The sequence below is a fragment of the Vidua chalybeata genome, chromosome 17, assembly GCF_026979565.1.
Source record: "Vidua chalybeata isolate OUT-0048 chromosome 17, bVidCha1 merged haplotype, whole genome shotgun sequence".
Classification (NCBI taxonomy): domain Eukaryota; kingdom Metazoa; phylum Chordata; class Aves; order Passeriformes; family Viduidae; genus Vidua; species Vidua chalybeata.
In genome coordinates, this window is record NC_071546.1 from 13313958 (window position 1) to 13331532 (window position 17575).

The following is a 17575-nucleotide window of genomic DNA, read 5'->3' on the forward strand; positions in this document are numbered from 1 at the left end:
GGATTTTATTTGGCAAATTAACTCTTCAATTACTAAGACGAACTTGATTCTGGAAGAGTATATTTATTTACAATCCAATTCCTTCCCATTATCTGAAATTTGTTTTATGGCTCTTTAAGAACCTGGCTCACTTTGTTCCCTTGAATTTGGTGCTCCTGACCCAAAGATATCCTTCTAGCAAATCCAGAGGAGAGTGTTCCACCTTTCTGATGACCATCTGGACAAAGCCCTCATTCTCCAATCTGTTTGCATCATCTGACCCCTTCCCACACGTTTGCCATCAGGCCAAAGAGATGCACCAGAACCAGAGGAACCATTCCCTGGATGAAGGTGCAGCACAAGAAGAGGAAAATGATGGCTCTCTGTGTGATGGGAGCTAAGAAATCCATGTGTCATCTTTCTCACACCCTTGCCATGAATTTAGGAACTGCAGAGGTCACACAGGCTTAGAGCTGGGCTTGGCTTAGAGCTGGGCTTGGCTTACTCCAGGGGTGGTACCAGAAAGCGTCACAACCAGAGGCAAAGACACAACAGTGGCTCTGAAAAAATGACCTGCACATCACTTTAGCCTGATAAATAATAATAATCACACAGTAGGAGGAACACTGTGCTCTTCAGTAGATGCTTTCAGCAAAGAAGCTAAATATTAAATGTTAAGTGCTAAATACTACAAACGAATCCCTTTAGCATGGCAGGGTCACAGCAAACATTCACAGGTGATCGGACTGGAGCAGCAGCAAAGACAACGCTTAGACCTCAATGGTTTCTTCTCCTCCCTAAACTTTCCCCTAATAACCAGGTACCACTTTCCCTCTGTTGTGTGTTTTTCAGGGGACCAAGGAGAAGGCAGGGACATGGAGGTGGCAGAAGGTCCCCAGGTGAGGAGCAGTGACCCTGTGACACACAGCCCCTCTCCAGGATGTGTGCCAGGCACATCATACAACAAAAACGAGGAGGGGATCCAAGGAAGGAATCAGACAAAACAACGACAAAGAGAAGTCCCATAGCTTCGGGTCACTGCAAATTGGATTCTCCATTCCAGCACCAATTCTTTGAGTGTCATTAACCCATTTTTCACCAGGAGTTAAGTTTTCCTTTGGAAGGTGCATACATTAGTTTATTCCTCACAAGATCCTTTGTCCTTCTCTAGCAAAAGCAGAAGTACCAGACAGCTGCATATCCCCCACAATATGGATAAAATTTGCTGCTTAATTAGGCATTGACATGTTTACTATAACCTTTACAGAAGAGTAACTTGTGCTGAGGAATCCCCCTTTTTTTGGTGCCTGTGTCAGATACTGACACAATCTCATGAAAGGGGGAGAAATAACCAGTTCCAGTATCTCCAGAGGGTCTACAGGGAAGCCAGAGAGGGATTGTCCATCAGGAACTGTAGTGACAGACAAGGAGGAATGGCTTCAAACTGACAGAGAGGAGGTTTAGATTAGATTAGATTAGATATATGGAAGAAATTCTGCCCTGTGAGAGTAGGGATGCCCTGGCACAGCTCCCAGAGAAGCTGTGGCTGTCCCTGGATCCTTGGCAGTGCCCAAGGCTACGTTGGATGGGGCTTGGAGCAGCCTGGGATGGTGGAAAGAGTCCCTGCCCATGGCAGGGGTGGCACTGGATTCTCTGATTCTGTGCAGAAAGCACCATCAAAATTTCACAAAACCATCAGTCACATCTGTTTTAATGGTTTAGGGGTTTGGGCAGCTTTAAAAACACATTTCAGTATCCTCCCTGTAAAAGCATTTCTGTTTATGTAAATGATTTAAATTGCTGTGGGCATTTTAAGGACAGTGGAGACCAGTTCTGCAAGACAACCTCGGGTACAAGAGATGCTCGTGTTCTTCCAACAGGGCTTTTTAGTAAGATTTCATTGGACATGAAGGGATGTAGCTGGTTAACAGAAATAACATTAATTTAAGTGGACTTTGCATTATTTATTTTAGAAGTAAAGAGTGTCTTATAACTGTACACCCACATGCTTTAAATGCAGAGCCTGTAATAAGTAGCATAAATTTTGCACGTCACACTGATGTCCATGTAATAAATTGTTGAGTGACCTGTTCTCTTCCCACCAGTTCTCCCCCAGGCTTATTCTGACATTCCAAACCTCTGAGATCCTCATGTGTAACTGTGTTACAGGAAGAAAATAATATTAAAGAAATCCAAACTCAGTAACTGGATGAATGCTTCCCCCCTTTCCTAGATGAGAATTTTTCCCACCAAAATTAAACAGGCCCAGGCAGATGTAAGATGGGAAAAGCGCAGTCCTGAAGAAGTGGGAGTCTGAAATGTCACTATCATTAAGAATTGACAAAACTCAGGAGCTTCAAAGCATTGAATGGAAGCAATTTTTTGGCTTCCTAAATGGAAATCAGTCTTTGGTTTAGTGCTGATTGACCTCAAGACAGGATATGTCAAAATCATGACATCAGTAAAGAATAATATTATTATATGGATAACAATCACAAATATAATTCCAAATAATTTGGTTTCTTAATTCCTCTCTGTGTCTTTGTGACTGAATTCATGGCAACCTCAGAAACCTGCTTCTCTAGCATGAGACCTGCAATAAACAGCTGGTTCTTTATTCTTCAAAAAGGACATTGTCTTTGCTATTTCTGGAATATTTCCGCGGAGGAGCTAAAATAAACCAGGTCCAGTTAATACACCTGCAAAAACTGGGTCTAAAGCACCCCCATGCCCTTGGAGCTGGAGCTTTCCCTGCAGACAGCACCAAGCCAGGCTCCCAGGGGGGTGAATCCAGCACTGACATCCAGGACTGCCCTGGGAGTGGCACCACGTTATCCATCACTCCTGACCTGAATTGTGCAGTGTCAATACAGCTTTTTGTCAAACATCTTCATTCTGACTGTTAACTTTTCTACTATTTTTACTCAAATTTGCTCTTTTTCCATGTAGAGAAACATTTATTAAAATACATATACATATATATATATACATGTTTCTTTCCAAGACTGGAAAATTTATTTTCTGCCAAGAGGAGGGACAGTGAATCATTGTCCAGAACAACTCTGCTAATCCATGTAAAACCCATGGCACCACCTGCACTTCTTCAGCCATACATATTCCAGTTTTCCTTGAAACAACATCATCAGGAAAGCAATCTCACAGTGCTAGAAGGTGATCTTGTTTCCTCCTTGTCTGGCTTCAGCTCAAACATCTTTTTGTGTTTGGCAGAAGCTGTTTTGTTCTCTGAGAGGTTCCAAGCAGATAATGGATAATGACCACTTCTCATTCCTCCTTCTCCAAGATGTCGAGCTGCATTAAGCACCCACAGACAAATCTTAACCTGGCTCTTTGTAGGAGTTCAGAGCTGCAATTTCATCCCAGTCTGAAAATCAGCTGAAGAGAGAAATTGGCATTTGGAGGAAAAATAGTTCCCTACTCCATTGCATAACTCTTTATCAAAGACATTTTGGAATTTAATGGGATTAAAACCAATAGAACACTCCAGAAAAGCAATGGAATTCCATGGAAAGAACACTCAAATTATGAAATTTGTCATAAAGGAGTGAATTGTAGAATTTCAGAGTTTTTAAGGCTATGTTCAAAATTTCTGTACCATGGAAATTACTTTCTGTTAAGTTCTCCAGGGTGGAAAGAAAGCACAGGGAAAGATTCCTGAATGTGGCACAGAGAGCACCTGGCTCTGAATGATGGATGGAAGGGACAAAGGGACATCTCTGTCACCTGGCCCGAACGTCCTGGTTTTGAGTTTTAGTTCCAAAGCCAGGTGCAGCCTGAGGAAGGGTTTGGACATCCTCAGAAAAGGCTGAAGATGCTCAGCTGCCTCTTTGCTGGGAGGCCAGTTCATGAATTTGGATAATGGGGCATTTTTTGCAGCTTTTGTTGCTGTTACTATTTACAATCACACCCACTCTCAGTTTGCAGTGGCTCAGCGTGGATCACCACCATGGTGTCTAAAACAACTTGGCACCTCAAAGGAGGGATTTTTCCCAATATTCCTTAGGGGTTTTTTTCCTCCCCTAGAAATTTATTTTTCAAGTAGTTACAGCAGCTGGTACCAAGGCATGAATTCCTGCCTCTTGCAGAGTAGGAGAAGGAACACCCACCACCATCCACTGCAGGAGGGCAGGAGCAGCTTCTGCAGGAGCAAGGAAAAGAGTGGCTTCCACACTGACAGAATTCTAACACACAAAGGCAATTCCATGAAGCCATAACTATTATTTATATACGACGCTGAAATGAAGCAATTTGGGGCTTTCATTTGGTTGTACTCTAATTAGAGTTGTATTCGAAAGTTTTCTATTAAATATCCAATTTCCTAGTGGTTAAGAAGGCAAAATACCCCCGAGTTTCAGTGGGCTCTTAGCAGCAAAACCAGAACAGATTATGTCCTTTGCACTTCATCCTGCACAGTTATGAGCCAAATGATCAGTGGCTGGAGGGAACTGCTTGTGAGTGACCCATAAACTCAAAAACAATAATAAAGCAGGAAAAAAAACCAACACAAGCAAAAAGAGCAGTGAGCTGATGTGAACTGCTGAGCTGAGGGCAGAGGAGGGAAGGAGTTATTGTGGGGTTTTTTTCTGGAATAATTTTCCTTAAGGATAACATTGTTTGCATAGGCAGTTATTGAAGAAAAAGCAGCAAGCCATCCTTTCAGTCAGTTTGAATCCATTCCATGCCAGGTCCTGGCTGCTGCAGGAAAGGATTCCACCACGGTTGGAGCCAGGAGCTCCAGTTCCTCACACGAGGGCTCTGAGTGTCAGTGAATCATTTGCCTCTCATTAAAAATATTTGTTACTTTCTACAAACTCCTGGAACTGACAATGTCATTTTTACAACCACCTGATGGAGTTTGGTGACCCCCAGGTTGTATTTCCAACTAAGATGCTCCTGAAGAATGTTGTGACTGCAAAGAGCTCAACCTCCCCCTTGCCCCAGCCACCCCAGCTGCCCTCCCTCACAGCACACTCCTGTCCTGGCCTCAGCAGGTGAGCTTTGGGCAGGTGTCACACAGCCCCAGGTGAGCTTTGGGCAGGTGTCACACAGCTCCAGGTGAGCTTTGGGCAGGTGTCACACAGCCCCAGGTGAGGTTTGGGCAGGTGTCACACAGCTCCAGGTGAGGTTTGGGCAGGTGTCACACAGCCCCAGGTGAGCTTTGGGCAGGTGTCACACAGCCCCAGGTGAGGTTTGGGCAGGTGTCACACAGCCACACAGCCCCAGGTGAGGTTTGGGCAGGTGTCACAGAGCCCCAGGTGAGCTTTGGGGAGGTGTCACACAGCCCCAGGTGAGGTTTGGGCAGGTGTCACACAGCTCCAGGTGAGCTTTGGGCAGGTGTCACACAGCTCCAGGTGAGCTTTGGGCAGGTGTCACACAGCCCCAGGTGAGCTTTGGGCAGGTGTCACACAGCCACACAGCCCCAGGTGAGGTTTGGGCAGGTGTCACACAGCTCCAGGTGAGCTTTGGGCAGGTGTCACACAGCCCCAGGTGAGGTTTGGGCAGGTGTCACAGAGCTCCAGGTGAGCTTTGGGGAGGTGTCACACAGCCCCAGGTGAGGTTTGGGCAGGTGTCACACAGCCCCAGGTGAGGTTTGGGCAGGTGTCACACAGCTCCAGGTGAGCTTTGGGCAGGTGTCACACAGCTCCAGGTGAGCTTTGGGCAGGTGTCACACAGCTCCAGGTGAGGTTTGGGCAGGTGTCACACAGCTCCAGGTGAGCTTTGGGCAGGTGTCACACAGCCCCAGGTGAGGTTTGGGCAGGTGTCACACAGCCCCAGCCCATCACTGTGAGCTCCACTCAGCTCCTGGTGCAGCACAAAGGCTCTCTCCATCTCTCCAAGATGCAACATGGCCTGAAAAATTCAAGGGATGCAGAAGCAGCAAATATGTTTTCCTCATTAGTCACTTTAATTGCACCACTGTAAATCACTTTGCTGATGAAAAGAGAAGTCTGAAACTTTTGTCTCCCTCTGCCTTTCTTCTGTTTTCTCTTGTCCTATTTATTGTTGTGGGAAACAGCAGAGTGGCTTTGCAAATGTATAGATTACTTCATTTAAAATCCAAGTTTCAAATTATGTTTTCCCTCTTTCATTATCCTGGGTTGCCCTAAGTACCAATCTAAATTTCTTTCAATGGCATGAGCTACCAATCAGAATCACAAAAAAAATATATATCTATAGAAATTGAAATTGTAATGAGTCTTACCAGTGTATTGCTAACACTTTGGTTCATTTGATATGAACTTTGTTTTTTTAAAGTACCACATGGTAAGGCTTTGAAACTTCAGTTTGTAAAAAAAAACTGTAACAGCCTTACAGCCTTTGAAGTCACTACTGATATAACTCTGAACAGATCCATTCAAGTTCAACTAACATCAGACAAATGTTTAGTGTATCAGAGGAAGCCACAAAAGCAAGGATTTCATCAATATTTCACAACAGCCTCAGGGAAACTGTAGATTGCAATGCTGTAGGGCAGCTAATGGAATTACACACAAGGGTTTTGTACATTTAAAATAAGCAGCTACTAAAAAAATTACCCTTCAGTTTGATAGAAACTGTATAAAACTGCAGATGGGAAACAATTAAATAGCTACCAACATTTATCCATGTCAGCCTGATAGGTCATTTAATAACAGGTATTTCTTTCCTCCTTTCTTTTTTTTTTTTTCCTGGTAGGGCAATAATAAAGATTAACATTTATGAAAAGTAGCATAAAATATAGTGCAACCAAATGAATAATTAAAGATGCTTCTGAAGAATTTGTTTGCTATTGTATGGCCGTGAAGACTGCTCTCCAGTAATGAAGTACATTTATATTAACTACAATTATAAATAGAAGGAAGATGAGGATTATGTTTATGGACACCTTGTTATCCTAAAAAAAAATAAATCTTTGGCTTGTTTCTATTGAATCCATGGCTTATCTCATGGACAGCACATTCTCCTTGAAAAGAGCTGGGCCTGGCTTGGAGCACATGGAGGAGGAGACAGGACACGCAACAAACCCTGAGAGATCAACGACCAGCACCTTCCCTGGAGAGGCTCTTGGGCAGAGAGAATTCAGCCCTGAAAGCACAAGGTTTATTCTAAAACCAGACCCACAGAATCACGTTCCTTTTCATTGCTACACTCAGCGTGCAAAGAGCTTGCAGAAGCAGCCCTTCCCGCAGTTGGGTTTGGGTGTTTCGGTTGGGAAATGGCTGTTCCTGTTAATAACTGATCAATAGTACGATGGGAGAGACAATTATGTGATTACTGTTGTGAAAAGGCTGATTATTTCTTGGCCAGTCCATCTCAAAACAGACCAGCTTGCTAAATCCAACAGAGTACTCAGGCTCATGGAGAAGTTAAGACCCAGTTCAAGAGAGCTCCTAAACGTTTGTCCCTTTTGGGGTAAGAGCAGTAAGTGTAACAGAAAATCCAGAGTTTCCTGAGGACTCAGCGTGGTGATCCAGTGATGGTTAGAGATGGAGGCAGCAGCACTTCCCCCATGTTTTATTAAAGCTCAGAATTTCTGCCCAGCTGAAGATGCTGCATAAAGACAAGGCCCTTGCCCAGCACCTTCTATCAGAGCTGATTTTAGAAAATATTAATATTAGCTTTAATAATATTTAATAAGTTTTTATTTTGATAATATTTAATAAGTTTTAAAATCATACTACTATAACATTTGTCTAAAGAATGGTGGGCCTTTGGATTTTGCTTTTGGATATTCAGTCCCAGTGCAGCTCCAGTGAGATCTGCTTTGAGCCAGACTTGCCAGTAATACTCATAAATCCGTGCTGGTTACTCAGAGCTGCTTAAATGCTGCAGCATCATTTCTCTCTCAACATCTCTTTAGATAAGGTACATAAGTAGAAAGTGGGAATATAATGAAATCTATCTTCCTCATTTGCCCGCTTTGTTTTGATCTTGCATTCCAGGCAATAAAAAACTGCGAACAATTTTCAAGTGTGACTTTTCCCTTGCCAGGATCACGGCGTTAAAGGAAGAATACACAGATCATCAAGTGGCTGATTTCCCTCTTTATTTTCCTTCCAGGAACATCCTGCTGCATGTGGTGGTCCAAATGAATACTCTGCTTCTTTGGAGACAAATATGATGGCCAGCAAACATTGACTTTTGACCATTAGGCTTGCCTGCACTTATAGCCACATCACCATCAGAGCTCTCAGGCAGCATGAAGGTCATTACCCCCGACAGCATCTTCCTTCCACCAACTTCCCAGAGATGTAAGCAATAAGCACTTGCAAGAGATTGATATGATACTTTGTGAGTAATTTGGATGAACTATAACACTAACCCAGTAAAGTATTATAATTTTAAATGTGTCCAGAAAATAATTGAAATTCTGGTTTAGCTTCATCATAATGCACAGTGCTGGGTATATTTAACAGCTGACTAGTTTAGCATGAATATTGCTTTACAAATGAGGTCATATTGTTTTTAAGAAACAATATTGCTATCAAACATGTTTAGGAGGAAAAGCAAGAGATTATGAGTACACTTTTAACCTTTCTGTCTCTTTCTATATCTGTTTACTATGGTGATTTAGGTGCTCAGTGTTGTTTGAAGGCAAACATAGAAGGTTCTGGCATTTAAAAGAGATCCAGTAATGAGCAACTGGCAGTCAGATTCTTTCTTATTATTACTCTGTCACAAAATCTCTGTTCTACATCACTCCATCTTTGCAACACCAGTCAGAGATGAGAAAGGTCAAAACATCTCCTTCAGACGTGCAGACACAACACCCAAGAGCCTGAACCCAGCCTGGGCTGTGGGGAGAGCAGAGCCACAGGTAACAAACAGAGTTTCACTGCAGCAAAGCTTCTCCTCCTGCTGCCACTGCAGAATGGGATCACCACCACTTTTGTCCCCCCTTGCAGAAGGAGGAATACCTAAACAAGCCATCCAAAAGAGCATTTAACACGAAATATGGACAATTTCCATTCACCTCCACAATATTTGGGTATTTCTCTGCCAGGCAAGGGGCACACAGAGGGTCTGATCCTGCTTTTCCTGCCTTGCTGCAGCCACTGGGAGAAGAAACAGTCTGTGATCCTTTGGAATCCCTCTCAAAATGGAAAAACTTCTCAAGGTCCTGCCTGAAATATTCTCTCTGAGAAGCACAACCTCAGGTGGCTCTGGGAGCAGGAATTTGCAACCAGTTTTGCCTGAAATTAGGGAGAATAATGTTCTAGCACTCTCTTGATTACCAATGTAAACACACTGCGTGTTTATTATTCCCTCTGTTATTTCATCATTTATTGATTTGATTTATTTATTTGCTCTTTTGTTATTTACTGCCTCCAACAGCATCACTGCCCTGCTGAAATCTTCTACCAATACAGAATAAAATTCTTCCTTCCCCTAAAATCTCCCTGCTTTGATTAACTCCAGCATTTTCCTCTCTCTTTCCACCCAATTCTGAGATGCTGCCCCATAGTTTTCTTGCAGATATAAAGACCTTTTAACAGTAAGAATTCTAATAATTTTCAGTAGTAAAATTAGTACTGTTGGCTCTGCTCTGCAAAGAAACTTGTGCAAAACAAATCAATCTATGTCAAAAGGAAAAACTTCCAACTGATATGGAAAATAAACACAGTGTCCAAGTATCTATCAAGATTCATAAAAGAACGGAAATTTCAAGGGAAGAAAAAAAAAAATCACTGAAACCCAAATATTAAGCTGTGTTCTTTTAAATTGGGTCTCAAATGATCCAAGGAAGGGTTGAGAGCCAAGGCCAGTGCACAGATCATTTACAGATCATAATCACCCCAGTCTCAGTCTGCATTCCTGCCCTGTCCTAAGTGATATCTGACATTTATCACTTGGGACAGAGCAGGAAAAAAGAGGCAGCAACAACAGGAGGCTGCAGCTGCACAGGCTCAGCTTTTCCTGAATCTCAGCAAGAAATAACAACTCTGAGTTATGGGCAAAAACCCCAGTAATCAGAGAGGTCATTAGTGACAGAAACAGCTTCTCCAGCACAGGTACCATGATGTCACCACTGCTGAAGAGAGGGACCTCAGAGGGTACACAAAAGCCATTTATTATTTCCAGCAGAAGAGGATCTGAGGCCTGCAGGAGGTCACAAAACACTCCAGTGATCAAAAATCCAGACTGAAGTCCTGAAAGAGCTGAAAGGATGGATTAACTATGACCCAACTCTCTACTCCCCAGCTCTGTAACAAGAGTCACAAAACTTTATACAAAACTTTATGAATCGCCCCACTTTTTTTTTTTTTCTGGGGCCTCTCAGACTTGGAAGGAAACGCAACAGAGGGCATCTGACCTCTACCAAATTACTCAGAATACTGACTTTGAAAGATGAATTGCTGCTGCAGGCAAGTCCAAATATTAAAAAAAAAAAAAAAAGCCATTAAAAAGGGCTATTTAAAAATGTTTACAGAATTAAAATACAGTTATTACTGTTCTAGTAATCCCAAAGGTAAGTGCAGAATTTCCAAGTGATTAAATCCACACGAAAAGGAAAATTTTCCATTTCTGTTTTAATTTCTCCCTCCTCCATTTCATCAGCATTCAACTGGGACACCAGCCCTGGAGGTCTGCCCTTGGGCAGAGGAGCAAATGGGCCTGGGTGTTTATTAGGGCATCATTTTCTCTCTGTGTGGCATCATTTATTTCCTGGGGAAGGGCCCATGCCAGGTCAGGATCAACTCTTTGAGCAGCCAATCCATCAGGTGGGAGCAGGTGGCATAAGGAATGGCTGGAAAAGGAGGAAAAGCTGAAATGGATGGAAGTGGGAAAGTAATGAGAAAGTGATCAGTGAAAGTACAAGCACCAGGAAATAAATCAATCAAAGCAGTGCAGAGCAGAGCTCGCTCTGAGAGGGTTCCCTTCAACGTGAGCAGGGCTTTAACCTCCACAGCAACACAGAAATCTGAAAGGTTTTCCCTCAAAATTCTCCTGGGAACAAGGAGGATGAGCAGAGCAGGATTACTGGAGAGAATTAGAGAGAAAGCACAATCTGCTTTCTGAGAGATGCAGGGAGAGGCTGGGCCAAGGAACATTACAGGGAATTCTGGACAATGCATTTCCATCCATGTTCCACCTGTGTTTGTTCTGTGGGAATGTGGCACAGGATCTGCACTCAGATTTTAAACAGACCCCTGGAGCAATAATTGAAATAAGAAGCAGAGTGGGAAGTGCACAGTGTTGTAATAAAATACTCACACACTAACTGGACTTCCTGAACACAAACCCACCCAATCATTTTACTGAGGCTTGGATTCAAACCAGGAAAATCCATTTGCCACCAAGAATCTGATTATTCATGACAAAAAATTCTCTTGCACCTTATCCAGCACAGGTTTTGTACTGATTGTTGATAATGTGAAAGCAAAACTTGTGATTTCTGCTGGTTTTATCAGTGGGAGCTGTGGAAGTGTAGTTCTGCAGAGCTTCTTGACAGCACATGAGGATACTCTGGCTGTAGACACCAAGCCCTACTTGATTTGCTAAGTAGAGAAAGTCCCTTAGGATTTTATGGGTAAAGTTGATTTGGAGCTATAAAATTGAAGCATTTATTAGAGACCAGAGGCCAACAACACTTCATTACAGACTGTCTAAACACTTTCAGTTTATCCACTAGGTTCAAATCCAAACAATACTTGCCTTTCAAAGCATTTTGGCCTGGTTTTCTTTCTCTTTCTACCAGCAATAACACCTTAAAAATGCATTTTTAATGTGTTTATCAATCTAAAATTTAAATGAAGGCAAAGCCTGCCACAGAACGAGCCAATACCTGCACAAAGTTTGTCTTGAACAACTCCCAATTCTCCTTGTCAACATGAGCTAATTGCTGCATCCACCAATGCACAGCTGGAATTTGACCAGTCTGTATCTGAATTTTAGACCTTTTTTTGTGATTTTATTTTATTTTATTTTTATGATACTGCTCCTTCCGTGCAGTCGGTTCCCTCACACTGACTGGAAATGGGTTGCACAAACAGAGAAAAACATGTTTAAAGGAAGAACCTGCAGAAAGACTGAAACTGCTTTTAATCCATTATTTAAGAATTTACCATGTTCTAGTGTATGCCCCTTTCAAACAAGTCTTTAAACACTCACTGGGAGGAAAAGCAGCCAAAAGTGTCAGGGGCAGCTTGATTCCACCAGCTCTTGGGGTCTCTGGAGCTGAGGAGAGAAGCCTGACTCTGAAGGGTTTAATTTCTAATAATTTTTCAGCTGTTAAGGGTATATTAACTTCTCCATGTACAAGAAGTTGAATTTCCTACTGGCTTAACTCTCCTGAAGCAAAAGCATGTAGGGAGAGGAAGAACTGGCTCAATGTTTTGTTTTTCTTGGCTCTCTCTTGTTCCTGGTGCTGTTTCTTTTTGTCTGATGGGCACCTACAGATCACAGGATCAGAGAATCATTTAGGTTGGAAAAGACATCCATGGTTATTGAGCCCAACCATCCCAGCAAAGATTTTTGGGGGCATTAATTCAAATTTGTGGAAGGCAAAGTGTTGCCCACCACTCAATGAAACACTCAATTCCCATTTCACCTCCTCCATTATCATAAATCTTAAAAAAAAAAAAAAAAAGATAAGATGATTTCCCATATTATTTCCTGATTTGTTTGTGCTCATGTGATTCAGAGGCAAACTCTCAAATGAAATTCATCTTCTTCCCAACACAATTCAGTCTCCTCCACCAGCCTCAACTGCCCCAAGGTGGTTTCAGCACTGCCTCCTCTTCCTTCCTCATTTTTTGCCTTTTCTCCTGGACACTGGTGGGAATGCTGATGTTGAGAGGTGACATATGCGACATTGGAGGAAGCAGACAATTAAAGGTCAGAAATTCAAGTGTTTTTCTGCTCCACCCTGCATAAACTCACTGCTGTCAGGGAGGCGATCATGTCTGCAAATGCACTTTACAGGGCTGAAATCTGCTGCTCAACTTAAACCATGGAACATTTAAATATCAAAAACTTTGTTTTCTAATGAGCGAAGTATTGAGGGGGGAGAAATGAATTATATGCTTGATGTATACTGAAGGCTGGGAAAATTAAGGCCATTTCCCATGGTGAGAATGCAGTGATTTCAGTTTGTGAGAATAAATTAAACCTTTGGGAGAATTTGTCTTCCATTAAATTGAACAGCTAAACAGGCACAGAAGATTTTAATGTCACCAACAGCAAACCCCAAAGGTTACAAAAAGAAAAAGAAACAGTGTTTTCTTATTTGGGAGTTCTCTGTCTCTCTACCTAAGAAAAGATGCAAACTGTAAATGTATGTTGAGACACAAAGACTCTTAAAGATCATAATTCCATTCCTATACCATATGCTATTAATGTCTGTCAACACTGTTTAGCCAGCAACTGCTGACAGAACCATATTTGCTATCTAAATACATCATAAATAAATCAGTAATGAACTGCTTTAGTAAACCTTCTGCACTGATTGGAAATACAGATCGAGTAAACAAACTCTGGGGATAACATTTTGCAGCTCCAAGTACATGCAAGTGTTTAATGTCAGTGACAAAGTCACTCACACCTCTCTCTCTGCAAGGCACCAGGCGGGGAAAGAAAATCCTAAGGATGGCAAAAGTGTTTAATCAATTGTAGCAAATGTACCTGTCAGCATTCATCATATTACCTCTCCTAGGTTGTTTTTTTTTTTTTTTTTTTTTTTTTTTTTTTTACCTGATGCAAATCTCAGCAAAGGGACTTTCAGCTGGGAACAAAACCAAACCCTGGGCTCAGTGCTGGTCCCTGGGCTAAGGAGAGCTCACCACACCTGGCTGAGCTTCCTGGGCTCTCCCAGGCACACCTGAGCCAGCGCAGCCCCTGCCCACTTCTTGCCAAGCAAAAGAGCAGATTTTGTCTTAAATATGAGCCTTTTCCAGGACAAAACCCAGGAGCCAGGAATGCATCTCCGAGAGGATTCCTGATCTGCTGCAGGTTAACTGGGAGCTTTGCACTGCAGAGTTTCTGCTGCTCTTGATGAGAAAAATGCACATTTGTGCCAGATTTGGGCTTTGTGATGTGGATATACACTGAAATCGAAAACTTCAAGTACTTTGTGAAGGTACAAGATAAAAAATGGTAGGAAACATTGCCCTGTTTGTTCAAGCAAAACCTATCAAATGTCACCTGGACAAAAAGGAACTGTTTGGTGAAGAGGGGCTGGAACTGGGATTTATCTCATGAGGTGGAATACTGAGAGACAGGAATTAGTAGTAATGTTGTCTGTTAGATCTTAAAAAAAATCCACCAGCACCATAAAATTGTAACTAAATAAATATTTCCAGTCTTCCCAACTCTTTTTTGACACAGGTTTTTTGAAAGTTACTTTCTGACAGCTTTCTGGTAATTAGACACCACAGCTTTATATCAGAAGAACAGTCTTAATTAAGACTGCAGAGAGATGCTAAAATTATAATTTCCTCTATGCTATATTTTAGCAGCAGAAATTCTTGGAGATCCCTGTGGGATGAGACTTTAGTCCAGAATAAAACAAGTGCTAATTTATCATGATGCTCGCAATGGATGATACTTTAAAAACCAGAATTGATCTCCTGGATGGAGGATGCACGTTTCTCTTGACACCATCAGACAACTGAATTACCCTTTGTTTCCCCCCAAGTTCACAGCCTGATGCTGTGTAAGATGCAGAAAAGTCCCTGTTTACAAATTCAGGGCTGCCAAGGCTCGGAAGCAGTGGCAGGTGTTATCCTTTACAGCAGGAATGGGCTCCAGCAGCTCCCCGTGCCCTTCCAGAGGGATGGAATGGGATCCACCCTCCTTCCCCTGCTGCCCTGCCCGCCTGGAGCTGGGTGAGCAGTGCCCTGGGAAAGGGAGGGAGCCTGGCCTAAAAGGAGCACGGCTCTGTGAGGGAAGAAGGGTAGAACCTTATCTTCTAATAAATCAGGATATAAATTTAAATTATGAGCACCTTAAGAAGACGGAGGTTCATGCAAAAGAATACAGTGTAAGACAAGGTTCCCTCTGGTGTCATTTGTTTTCGTGACAAGCTGCAGAGATTGCTGCAATAGAAGAAGTCCCAAGCTCCTAAATACCATCTCAAGTAGAGTTCATGTAAAAAAGAAGAGAAGCGGCACCGTCTGGATGATAAACATTCATATTTTACAACCTTTCAGTTTATTTACTGATATATCTTTTTCTAACTATATTTGTTGTTTGTATCAGCTTGCCTAGGCAAAACAGAGCCATACATAATTCAGGGCTAAAATTGCCATCAAGTCACCGCAGAATCGAAACAAATAGACCCCAAACGTATATTTTTCATTAATAACCCTCCATTACCAAGTTCCGACACTTGGAGCCCAAAATTAAATAAATAAAACGGCAAGATAAAGAAGAAAGACACCTCATTATTTAATGCCAGCCTCCCTGGCTTTGTGCTGGGAGCAGGTGGAGGCATTGTCTGGAAGTTGTGACCTGGGAGCAGTGGCCAGGGCTGGCAGGGGACAGCACGGAGGAGCCATCAGCCACTCGGCCAAAGCTGTCACCAGCCCTCAAGCCTGCGAGACAAGGCTAAGTGTGGAGGCTCCCATGCCACTTACACATTTCATTTTTTGCTATCTTCCTGTCCAAAAAAAAAAAAAAGGAAGAAAAGAGAAAAAAAAAATTAAAAAAAAAAAAAGGCGGGGGGGGGGAGAGGTGGAGTGGGGAAAAGGAGAGAGAAGAAAAAGAGCTGTTAATTTCGAGCTGAAAATAGCAGCTGCTAATGGGCTTTTGCACTCCTTTAGTCGCTGCAAGGTCATGGTCAGAAGTAGCCTGTGATTGATTCTAAAGAGAAGCTCGGCTCATGTCTGTAATGGACATTAAAAAATCTGAAAGGAGCTCAAAAGGGAAAACAAAAATGTGACACATTTTATGGAGCCCTGGAGTCCTCCCGGTTCTCAGGATGAACTTGGAGGGTGGAGTCATGGCCTGTTTTTTTAATTGTCCCTCATAATAATTATTGCATTACAAGGAACAATTAATGGTGCAGATTAGTCTAACTTCATCAATTTTATGGCCATTTTATTGCTCTTTCTTGCAGCTGTGAGAGGCAGAGCCCACCTCCTCCATCCCTGTGTGTAAAGGGTTAAATGAGATGAGTGACAGCCTTTCTGCATGATTTACAACTTGGAGCCCTGTAGTGAAACCAGCGCTTGATGGATGATCCTGAAAGACGGAGACTAACCATAAATCATGTCTTTGAATCATTGACAAAGATAAAGGAGAGAAAGAAAAAGCACTGGCATTGACATTCATTCTCCCAATAATGTACATTGACTAGTTACAATACAGAGCCTTAATTAAAAAAGCGAACTCCGAGTAGGCACCTCAGTGCAGGCAACGGCTGCGGGAGCCTCGTGCAAATCACAAACACAAGTTCCAGCCGCATGCAGGAGATGGGAAAAGGCTGGGATGTGCTCTTGGGAACCAAAACCCACTGAACACGCTAGTAACCTCCTCGGTGTTTAGCACCCAGCTTGCCTTTTTTGTGCCCGTTCTTAATTTCACTCACTGTCAGAGCCCCCCGCCCCGGCAAGGTGAGAGCTCTGTTGTTTCAGGCGCTGCTGTGTGATGCAGAGATGCCAATCTCTGCGGGCAAAACAAAGGAAGGGCTATCATTATCTCTGCCGCACGGAGAAATGCAGGGAATGTTCCCGGAGATCTGGGTGATGGGTGCAGGAAAGGGGAATGTGTTTGTATATCGGGATAGCTCTGTGACAGAAAGGTGCTGGAGCTCACAGGGAAGCACATCCATCCAAGGTTTCCAAATTTCTGCTGGGGATGAGAGGAAAGCTCAAATTCCCTGAGGAAGAGATCATTGCTCAAGGTACACTTCTGCCCAGTCACACGAAGGGAGCACCTGAATTATTTCCTTCCCAAAAGCACAGCTGTCACATTTCCCTTTCAGAGCTGGCACAGGGCAATACATTTAATATTGCACAAGAGGTGAGAGAAAACCCCAAAAAAGCAGTTTCCAAGAGACTAAGGAGATGTATAGAAATGAAATACTAAAGGAAAGAATCTATGGAGAGAAAAGAGAAGAGAAGAGAAGAGAAGAGAGAGAAGAGAAGAGAAGAGAAGAGAAGAGAAGAGAAGAGAAGAGAAGAGAAGAGAAGAGAAGAGAAGAGAAGAGAAGAGAAGAGAAGAGAAGAGAAGAGAAGAGAAGAGAAGAGAAGAGAAGAGAAGAGAAGAGAAGAGAAGAGAAGAGAAGAGAAGAGAAGAGAAGAGAAGAGAAGAGGGGCCTAGAGACGCTCATTCCCCACTGTGCTTAATCTTTTCAAAAGAAAGTCACAGATCTAAAAAGTTCATGTGCTCACATGAGAGAAAACACCAGGGAATGAACTCACAACTATTCCAAGTCTTGTGCCTTTCCCAAATCTTTCCTATTTGTCAAGCATTTAATCCTCATGGTTTCAAGAAAATATTGGGATTTCACACATGGCAAAACTCAATTATAAAAACAAAACAAAAGAGGACAAGCAGCACTAAGCAGGTTTTTGTTGGTTAAGGAAAGCAGCTTCTACCAGAGGGAATAACTCCATGAACAGCTGAGGAGGCACAACAGGGCCTATTTTAGAAG

The 17575-nt window shown here is 42.6% G+C and overlaps 1 protein-coding gene across 6 annotated transcripts in view; it reads right to left on the reverse strand.

The window, feature by feature from the left end:
- TSHZ2 (teashirt zinc finger homeobox 2) overlaps nt 1-17575 on the reverse strand; it is a 233353-nt gene that overhangs the window by 102102 nt on the left and 113676 nt on the right. The gene's annotated exons all lie outside the window — the stretch shown is intronic.